Source organism: Phoca vitulina, unplaced genomic scaffold (genome assembly GCF_004348235.1).
Source record: "Phoca vitulina isolate PV1807 unplaced genomic scaffold, GSC_HSeal_1.0 scaffold7, whole genome shotgun sequence".
Taxonomy (NCBI): domain Eukaryota; kingdom Metazoa; phylum Chordata; class Mammalia; order Carnivora; family Phocidae; genus Phoca; species Phoca vitulina.
The window spans coordinates 34907992-34919255 of record NW_022589710.1 but is presented as its reverse complement, the minus strand read 5'-3'; positions in this window follow the sequence as shown (position 1 = coordinate 34919255).

The following is an 11264-nucleotide window of genomic DNA, read 5'->3' as shown; positions in this document are numbered from 1 at the left end:
TAGCACCATTTCTACCCTGAAACATTCACTGTAATTTATTGAAAAAGCAGTGACTCCTAGAATTGCTTGATATTCACACAACACAAATCAGAATGTGCATATTTATAATATATTGAAAGCTATAGATTTCCTTTATTCTATGTTCTAATGACTTTGTTTACTCCAGTTGCAGAATTTTGTAAATTATAATGCAAATTCCTCACTATAACACGACTGTTACTATGGGAATTTATTTTTGCAAATTCATAAATGTCTTTGCTACTGAGACCATATTGGTGGCAGTTTGGGGTATTAAAAATGCCTCTATAAGGGTTAGGGTTAATTTACTCCAGTTTTCAACGACTGATTCATGTATTGGCCATGGAAACAATGCAAAAACTTCATGTGATGTTTTTAACATCATTATGCTAAGCAGTACTTGTTTGTTTTTTTAAAAATTTGATTCATGCTTAGCGGATCATTTCTTTCTATTTAAACAAAGGTACTGCAATGTGTAATATAGAAATTTTGTATGTACTGTTAACCTATCACCTGATTGCTGAGAGAATGTGTGAAAATATTTTAACTTTGACTTTAGGGTCAATTCTGGAATACGTGTGATCAAAATTTGATTGGTTTTGGGAAGTTTGTGGTGATTATCACTTCATTTAAAATTTGTTCTCAAGAAATAGTCTTTTTAAAAAGTGAATTGGCAGGTGGAAGTTTCTAACCCAAAAGAATTCTGGGTTTCAGCACAATAAACTATATTTCATCAGGGAGGATTATTTTGGTTTTTTTCACACTTTATTTAAATGTGAATATTTTTTCATGATACAGAATAAAATGTGCATTTTATGGAACTTGTTTGAATTGAGTCTTTGTTGAAAATAATTGTTTTGAATTTCATTTAATAAATAAGAAGCTCTCCACTACAAAAATATGAAGCAGTGGGTTCAGAGAAAATATTCTTTTGATATATTAGCTTTGATAATGTTATTTTAAGCTTCTATAATATTTTTCCTCTAATAAATTGCACTGTATTGGTATACGCAATAAAATTAGTGCCATACTGGTGTGGATGGAACTGGAGGGTATTATGCTGAGCGAAATAAGTCAATCAGAGAAAGACATGTATCATATGATCTCACTGATATGAGGAATTCTTAATCTCAGGAAACAAACTGAGGGTTGCTGGAGTGGTGGGGGGTGGGAGGGATGGGGTGGCTGGGTGATAGACATTGGGCAGGGTATGTGCTATGGTGAGCGCTGTGAATTGTGCAAGACTGTTGAACCACAGACCTGTACCTCTGAAACAAATAATACATTATATGTTAAAAAAAAAGAAGATAGTAGGAAGGGAAAAATGAAGGGGGGGAAATTGGAGGGGGAGACGAACCATGAGAGACTATGGACTCTGAGAAACAAACTGAGGGTTCTAGAGGGGAGGGGGATGGGGGGATGGGTTAGCCCAGTGATGGGTATTAAGGAGGGCACGTTCTGCATGGAGCACTGGGTGTTATGCACAAACAATGAATCATGGAACACTACATCAAAAACTAATGATGTAATGTATGGTGATTAACATAACATAATAATAAAAAAAAGAAAAAAGATAAAATTAGTGTCATATTGGAAGTTAAAATTAAATAGATCAGTACACAAATTATTGGTAATTAACACCTTTTCCACTCTGCCCTTCCCCCCTTCTTTCCTTACATAAACACACACGCGTGTGCGCATGTGCATTCACACACACACACACACACACACACTTAGCAATCACTTACAACCTCTCCTTGTAAATTCTGTGATAATACATCTATTGAGAAAGATACGAACTTTCGAAACATGAGTATTGTATAAGACTGATGAATCACAGACCTGTACTCCTGAAACAAATAATACATTATATGTTAATAATAATAAAAATAATAAAAGATCATAAAATAAAAAAACATATTATAGATTTGGATGAGTAAGTACTCAAGTGCCAAATACCATTAAGAGGAGGATGAGACAAATTTCGGTCCCATGGGCTATTTTCTCCAAAGTGTGATGCAGAATGGAACCTGCTTGAGCCCCCAGTCCTCAGTCTTGTGTCCGTGCCTCTACTCCCAACCAGCAGGGAATGTTTTGCTTTCTGGAAGATCACTGAAAACACCCAGTTTGCCTCTATCAGGTCAGATCCATTTTGTTTAATCTACGCAAATTAGCACAATGTGCTATAACTGGATTAAATAACGATGTGCCCTGTGTGAACAACCCAGAACTGGCATACATGTTACAGCTGGAAGAGACCTTGGAACTGAATCAGCAGCATACCTACTTTGAGAAACGAAGAAACCAAGCACTGGAGATGGTAATTGGTTCTCCAAAATTCTATGTACAGCTGGTAGAGGAGCTAGGATTCAGATTCAGTTGTCTTGATTCCAGGTCCAATGTTTCTTCCCCTCTATCACATTGCTGTCAGGGGTTTCCACAGTGCAACACACACACACACACACACACACACACACACACACACACAGAGGCATTTCAGCTAATGCTACTGAAGATGTTGCTAGATTCATCTCTGGGTGTTGCTGAAAGGACAGTTGTATGTCCAACTATGCTATTTACATAAAGTGTGTCCTTCATTTCAGTTTTTTTGAACCTAAAAATGGTATCTCATAAAAGGTGTACACTTCATGTGATATGAAGGTTGTTATTCAGTGTTTACGATCATGATACCTTGTACACCTAAGAGTTTTAGAATAAGAACTAAATACATCATCAGTTTGTTGTCTCTGGCTAAAGCTGCACAACTGGGTCAGAGGTTGAGAAGACTGAAAAAAGACTGGCGGGAGGCTGACCACCCCAGATCACTATGTGAAGAACAGAAACTGCAACTTCTGGGTCTCTTCTTTCCTGTGAGCCCATGTGGGTGCATCAAACACTGCTTTCCATCTCATCTGATTCTACTGTCTTCTAGTGACCAAGCTTAAGTCTTTGTGTGTGTGTACACATGTTTGGGGAGGACAGTCTTCTCGGTTCTTAAAATCTACTGGGGCTATTCCCGTGAAAAGGCAAAATAAATGTCTATAATCATGGTTTACAAATAACAATGTCCAATCTGGTCAGTGGTGGGTGGAGAAGTGCTAACATCTTCTCACCTAGAGTCATTCAACCTGTTAACAGATACTGCTTCATTGTATGATATGGTGACCACAGTGACCAAATCCAGTGGCACCCAAAGTGTGGACCTTACGGTTGTCTTCCAAAACTGTGAACATCCTGTTCTAAAACCTACACGATTCTGTTGAAATTCTTCATATCAGTGACATTCGAGCTATTTAGTTTATTGACTGGCAGGAATTCCAGGAACAATATCCAGGTTTACAGAGGGAAGAATTTCAGCTCTCTCAGGCCTTCTTTAAATTTCCATGGCCTCCACTCTTAACAGCCGCCCCCCCCGCCCCGGATCTTAACAACTCAGGCAAGGAGAGAAGGGAACAGATTTTTCAGAGTCCTGGTTCTTCTACTGCTGCACACATAGCCTTGTCTTCTGTTCCGTGTAATTTTCCACTGGCCTCAAAGCAGAGGGAGGAGAAGAAACATTCTGCAGGTGACCTGAAGCTGCTGACTTTGTGGTTCACTGCCTGCCTAAGGAAAAAAGGGAGGACTAAACAAGTCATCCGGCAATGACTACTGAGCCCTCTGAAAGGTAGTCTTAGAGGCGGAAGGTCAGGGAGGGGTTTTGCCTTTCAGCACATAAGCAGCAAATAAGATACCTCTGTGCTGGTGGAGCTGCCAGGAGCCTCTCTCCTCATCCTTCCTTGTGCTAGTGGGGACTTGATTCTCTGTGTAGCCCAAAGCAGGTTGGGACCAGATCAAGAGAGAGAAGTGAAAGTTCTTTGAAAAACATAATGGGTTATACAAAACTTGAGGTTCTTTGTATTTGCCATTGATTTTCCAGGAGTCAAGAATAGATTCCAGAACCTATTGAGAAGGGGTCATAAATATTAATAACATACATTGACGCCCAGCTTCTAGTGAGGTTCCAAATTTTTCTCACTTACATATAGAGAAAATTGGACATGATTATAGTGTGTTCAGGTGTGGTTAGCAGCTGAAGTGTTTTTATTTCCCTATGCAAGCACAGACACTACATATACCCAGTCCTGTGCCTCACCCCACTTCTAGAAATAAAATATTTTTAAAGAAATCATTAACATGTAGGCCACATCATAAATATAGCCCTAGCTTCATTAATCTGAAATTCTCAAGAAAGCAGTACTATTTGTACTATTTGAATTTTTCACTTTCAGAGTTACTTATCAATATCTTGTGAGATTTCTGTCACACAGATTAGGAATTAAGTTCTGTTTCAGAGTTCTTCCTGATTTATGATTTAGAGCTACAAGATAAATTCTCAAAGTTAGTGTTTAAGCAATAAAGAGTTTCCTAGATGTAAGAGTTAGTTTAAGACTTTCACCCAACTTATTTAGATACAAGTGAGAAAATAATGCTGGAGTTGACAATTTAAAGTGTTTATGCTAAACATAACACAAGACCAAAGTTCAATACTAACAACTTTATCATCCCCATCAAGCCTCTCTTCTAAACCCTGACAGGATGTCTGTACTTTTTATAGAACTCTAACTGTTATGTTTTTGCTGCTGTTGTTATTGTTATACTTGAATTGATTTTGATATAGAACCAAGTTCTCTTCTTACTATTTTGTATGTTGTATATGGATAGATGGATGGATGGATGGATGGATGGATGAATAGATAGGTAAGTAGAATTATCTGTTTGTCAGATAGAGTTCTTGCTCCCAATAGCCCCAGAGAGAGACAAGGCCACAGGCTCTGGGTAACTAAAAGCCTTTTCTAAGCTCACATAGCTATGATCTCAGAGAAAGTTTTCAAATCCAGATTTCTGACTCCAAATCATGTTTTGTTTGCCTCAGAGTGGCTCTCAGACATGCATTAGATACCTGGTTTTCATATCAGCATTTGTAGAAATAAAACATATTAAAATTATTTGGGGGAGGACTCTTTAGTGGTTCAAGGTCTTCACATAAAGTTATCATCTGAGCACAGAATTTCAGAGTTTGGTCTTGTGCTGGTCTTTAAGCAGGAGAAACACTAAGATTCACCTTCATGTATGGTCTGTCTATTCACAAATATGAAATACTGCAATTCATGGCATCACCTTAGTTTCTCCTTTGCACAGCGATCTATGTGGAAAGCCCCACAGGAGCACCGAGGTCAGTACAGGACACTCTGGTGATGCAGACATGAGCCACTTGAAGGAAAGGGCTGTGATTTCTTCTCCCTTTCTAGCTCCTTGTGGTGTTTAGAGGTATGTGCCGTGCCCAGTACAGTGGCGTCAAAGTCTTAAAAGAATGCTTAGAGTTGTTCAGATCTATTCTTTTAAGACTCACTTCTGTTTTAAAAAGCTTTAACACAGCTAACTCATGTGGGAAAGATATGCCTACCATTTGGTGTTATCTTTGCATTCAAGATGACTAAGACATCACAAATCACTTCTAACTGTCTGAGAATGTGAATTATAAGGCCTAAAATTCCGAGTGCTGCCTTGATATCTTTGTGCCTCACAGGGCCCCAAAGACGTAATCATGAGTTCCTCTGTTCTTGCTACATGTATAACACTCCCCCATCCCACCCCATCCCTAGCAGGAAAATCTTCCCCCCACCTGGCTAGTTCTCCATGAGCCAGAACAGCTGCATTCCACCCAGTCTTCAACCTAACTTCTACTTCCCTGACAGCCCATGAGTTTTTTCAAACAAGCCAATCATATCCACATGTGAGAGCCTTATCCTCTTGCTACTATGAAGACTTCAGCCCCTGTTTGTTCTGTTCCTGAATGTAACTTCAGTGTAGACCTGCACAGTATGCAACGTCCTTCTCCTCCAGGTGGTGAGTATATGTGACTAGTAGATTGCTCTCTATTTCATTTGTTCAGTGTTTGGTGTTGTACATTTAACTGTCTTGTACTATTTAGAATGGTGGATCCCTCCCTTGCCAACAAGGTGAATGGGATGCAGCTAGAACAAAATATTAATTCACTTTATTGAAGAAAATTGTAATGTCTGTCAACTAATACTATTCATCAAAAGTAAGCACATTATGTCTCTTCTTACTTTGATGGCTTAATTAAATGACAATCTGTGGGACTTTGTAGTCAAATGTGGTGATAAAATTTGATTTAGTATAAATTTTGGATTTTTTTCTTTTAACATAATGCTGCTAATATTTTGTAATAAAGGCAAATTGTTTAGCATAGATGGGGGTCAGCCATGTAGTAAAAATCAGTCCCTTTTTATCCAGTTGGAATGCTTAGAACAAACTCATTTCTCTCATTCACTGTTCTAGATGTTGGAGTTTGTTGATGCAAGAAAACTGGAGTAATGATAGTAATGATACTTTTCTTCTTGCAAATGTTTTCACTTTCCAACTCACTCACTTTGCATTTTCTAGGTATCAACTAATCAGACTCATCTGGACAACTCAATGGTGAGAGAAATTATACTTTTTCAAAGTTCTTATCAATCCTTCGACTACTCTAGAGTTTGGACTGATCATTTTTTTTTAAAGATTTTATTTATTTGACAGAGAGAGACACAGCGAGAGAGTGAACACCAGCAGGGGGAGACGGAGAAGGAGAAGCAGACTCCCTGCTGAGCAGGGAGCCCGATGTGAGGACCTGAGCCGAAGGTAGCCACTTAACGACTGAGCCACCCAGGCACCCTGGACTGATCATTTAGACCACTGGTTCTCCACTAAGGGCAATTTTACTCCCAGGGGAATTTTGTCAATTTCTGGGGACATTTTTGGCTGTCCAACTGGGGCAGAATCACTATGGGTACTTACTAGGTAGAGACCAAGAATGCTGCTAAACATCCTGCATTACACAGGATAACTCCCACAATAAAGAATTATCCAACCCAATATATCCATAGTGTTGAGGTTGAGTGTGATATTGTGATTTATAATAAAAATGTATATTTGGCTTTTGTACCCATTTCTGGCACACAGGTTCTAAAACTCTTGGAATTTTTTAAGTGATGAGAGCAATGGATGTCTTTTATTATGTTAATGAGGTGACTTTTGGAACACACCTAAGGATGGGGGTTGTTTACCAGTGGAATCAACCATGTGTTTAGTCTCACCCCCAACCTCTAGGGAGAGGAGAGGGGCTGGAGATTGAGTTGTATCACAATGGCCAATGACTTAATCAATCATGCGGAGGTAATAAAGCTTCCATAAAAACTCAAAAGGACTGGGTTTGGAGAGCTTCTGTGTTAGTGAACTTGGGGAGAGTGACAAGCGTGGAGAGGGAACAGAAATTCTACTCCCCTGCCCTATGCATCTATTCCATCTGACTGTTTCTAAGTTATATCCTTTAAAAAATAAATAAATAAAGAGTCATCTAGAAAGTAAATGTTTCTCTGAGTTCTGTGGGCCACTCTAGCAAATTAATTAAATCCAAGGAGGAGGTCAAGGGAACTTCTGATTTACAGCCTGTCAATTGGCACTTAAAGTGGAGAGCAGTCTTGTGAGACAACCCTTAAGATGTGGAATCTCATGCAGTCTCTAGGTAGACAGTGTTGGAAATGAGTTGAATTGTAGGATACCCAGCTGATGTTGGAGAGTTGTTGGATGTGTGGGGAACCCCTGCCCCTGACACACACATAATACTCACATGGTATTCGGTGATCATAACCTTTTTACTAAGAAACACTGGTTTAGACCATATGATGTGTGCTTTTCAAATTATAAAAACCATAATATGAATAGTTTGACCTGTAATAGGGTCAGAAGTTGGGTATTTGGAAAGCAGCCTTTGAGAACATTCCTAAAAATAGTTCTAAGCACCACAACAGAGGCTGGAGGCAAGGGTGTGGCTGATCCAAAGTTTTTAACCCTTTCAGTCTGTATATAATCTCTACACCCATCTGTCTGAACAGAGAAGAATCATATTCTACCATGATGAAATGGAAATACTCAGTCCAATGGTATAACTTTCAGCTCAGTATAACCCTTACAAAATACTTTCATCTTTCACTTGATATTTAGGTTTTCATATATTTATAGTGGTTTCTTTCAGGTGAAATTTGTAAATTAAAAAAAATGATAAATTCCTAACTTCATTTTGAAAGAAGAGTTTTTTCACCAGTCAAAAGACTCTTTTAAGTATCTCTCAAATTACAAATTAGCCTATTTTGTTAGTACTCAGTACATTATAGCTTAAATTATAGGGGAGAGAATAAATGTTGGCAAAAAATGTGTGAAAATTTTGTGAATGAGTGATTCCTAGAATATTTCTTGAGTCCAGCAATTTTGCTTCCCTTACCCCTGCTAGTGATTTACAATTTGTTTACAAATAAGTTCTGTCTGCTATTGGAACATTGCTGCCAGGTGCAGATCTATTGGAGAAGCTTTTATTGTAGAACCTTTATTGCCTCTTACAAATAACCTTTTGAAGTGCAGTTTAAATAGCATAAAATTCACTCATTATAAGTATACAATTCAATGACTTTTAGTAAATTTATATAGTTTCACATTCATCACTATGATCCAGATATAAAACATTTCCAGAATCCTGAAAATGTTTCTGATGCCCATTTACAGTCACTTCTCACAACCAACCCAAGCCCTAAGCAACACTGTGCTGTTTCTATAGATTTGCCTTTACTAGAAATTTTATTTAAATAGAATCATACAATATGTAGGTTTTTGTGTCTAACTTCTTTCACTGACAAATGTTTTTGAGGTTAATCCATGTTGTTGCATGTATCAGTAGTTCATTTTTACTGCTGGGTTGTATTTCAATGCACAGTTATAGCCCATTTTGTTTATCCATTCACCAGTTTATGGACATTTGGATTGTTCCATTTTTTTGTTGTTGTTGGTTATTATAAATAATGCTACTCTAAACATTTGCATACAAGTCTTTGTGTGGACACAGATATTCACTTGTTGGGGGTAGATGCCCTGGAGTGGAATTACTGGGTCATCTGGTGGGTGTATGTTTAACTTCTTAAAGAAAATACCAAACTGTTTCCATAGTTACTGTACCATTTTACATTCCTACCAGCAATGTATATACTGGTCCAGTTTCTCCACTTCCTTGCCAATACCTAGTATTTTCAGTGTTTTTGATCATAGCCATTTTAATGGGTCTAAGTGGTATCTCTTTGTGATTTAAATGTGCATTTCCCTAATGACTAATGAAGTTAAGCATCTTTAAAGTGGCCTTCCTACATCTTCTTTGGTGAAATGTCTATTTAAATGTATTGCATTAAGAAAACATTCAAATCTCTTACCTTCACTTTGCCTTTTGGTGACACTATTTTCCAGCTCCATGAAATGACAATTAATTGGGACTCTAAGAGTCCCTATTCAGATATTTCAGTGGGTTGATGAGGAGATAAGAGACACTAATACTTTGGAAAGGTATTAACTTGAAGTTATAAAGCTACCTTAGTGCTATGTCTGGACCCATGTAGACTATCTCCTAAATGCAGCTAATAGGTGCTGGACAACAATTGTGATGCCAAACATTTTTAATCTCAAAAAATCTTACTTATCTCAAGAGCTGATTTTGAAAAGGAATTCAGAGGGAATTTATCTGAATGAACTCTAGTTTAAACTATAAGAAACGTCAAAGGTGAACCACCTTAAGAATTAAAGATGAAATGGTCCAGACAATGGAATATTATTGAGAAATAAAAAGCGATGAGCTATCTGCCAAGAAAAGACTTAGAAAAAGGAAACTTAGATGCATGTTACTAATTAAAAGAAGCCAAACTGACTAGGCTACCTACTGTATGATTCCAACTATGTGATTCTGGAAGAAGCAAAACTATGACACAGTAAAAAGCTCAGTAGTTGTCAGGGGCCCATGGGGAGCAAGAGATGAAAAGGTGGAGCTAAGAGAATTTTTAGGGCAATGCAATTACTCTGTATGATACTGTAATGATGGAGATGTGTCATTATATATTTTTCTACACCCACAGAAAGCACAACACCAAGAATAAACTCTAATATCAACTATGGACTTTGGGTGATAATGATGTGTGAATGTAGGTTTATCAATTGAAATAAATGTACCACTCAGATGGGGGATATTGATAATGGAAGAGGCTCTGTGTGTGTGATGGCAAGGGGTAATGGGAAATCTCTACACTGCTCAATTTTACTGTGAATCTAAAACTGCCCTAAAAATCAATTCTACTAAAAAAATGAAACATGTTTATCCAGGGAAAATGTGTTCCTTGCAATCCAAGCAACTTAGTGTGTGGGCCAACTCCTTTATTTTTCACACTCTCTCTGTCAAATCCTTTATTTTGTGGCAAAGTCAATGAGTTGCTCTATTCACTAATTTCTTCAGCAGCCTGTGCTTTTTTTTTAAGACATGCATACCACAAACCACCCTACTTGTTGGTCACTACATACACCACCTTCAAATTTGCAAAACTCCTGTTTGGAGGCCTGTGCTTTTTATTGTTGTGGGTTTTTGTTGTTGTTGTTGTTTATTTGTTTTCAGTTAAACTAAAATAAAAAGATTCTTCTTGTTCTGTGAAACAGGAGACATGGCTATATAGCAATGCTATAACAATATTCTTTTTAGAAAAATCACAGTTTGGTTCACAAGCTTAAGAAATGCTGTAATATAGAATTTACCAGTTTACCTTTGTTGGTTTGTATTGCAAACTCATTCCTGAAAAGCCATGAGGGAAAGATCTTTTCTTTTGACTAGTCAGCTACAGTTCATTTTTCCAGATTAACCTAATGAGAATGAGGCTGACCAATTCTGAGCAGAACAGACTTGCTTGCAGTTAGAGAGACTCAGGATTGCTCCAAACCAAGTCTTTTGGCTCACTCTTCCCTGCCACATCTCAAGCCACAGTGAAGCTTTGAAAAAAATGCCTATTAAAAAGTGCTTCACAATTCCGGGACCCCAGACTGTGTTGCTTCTAAATATATTCGCTCTGTCCTCATAAAGTACAGACTAGGCTCCCACTAATTTACAAAAATAAATCCCATTCCCATTGGACTGATTCTGTGACCTGATTCTGTGAAGGCTAAGAGCACATCTCCTGGATACCCTTGTTTCTTCAGGACCCCGCAGAGAGCCATGCATATGGAATACATCCAGTAATTATTTGTTGACTAAACAAACACTGAATGTTATCTTAACATTGTTGTCAACTTTGTGAAATGTTGAATGAATATCCGGAGACTACCTTCTAGCTCAGTATTTTCAGGCTTCT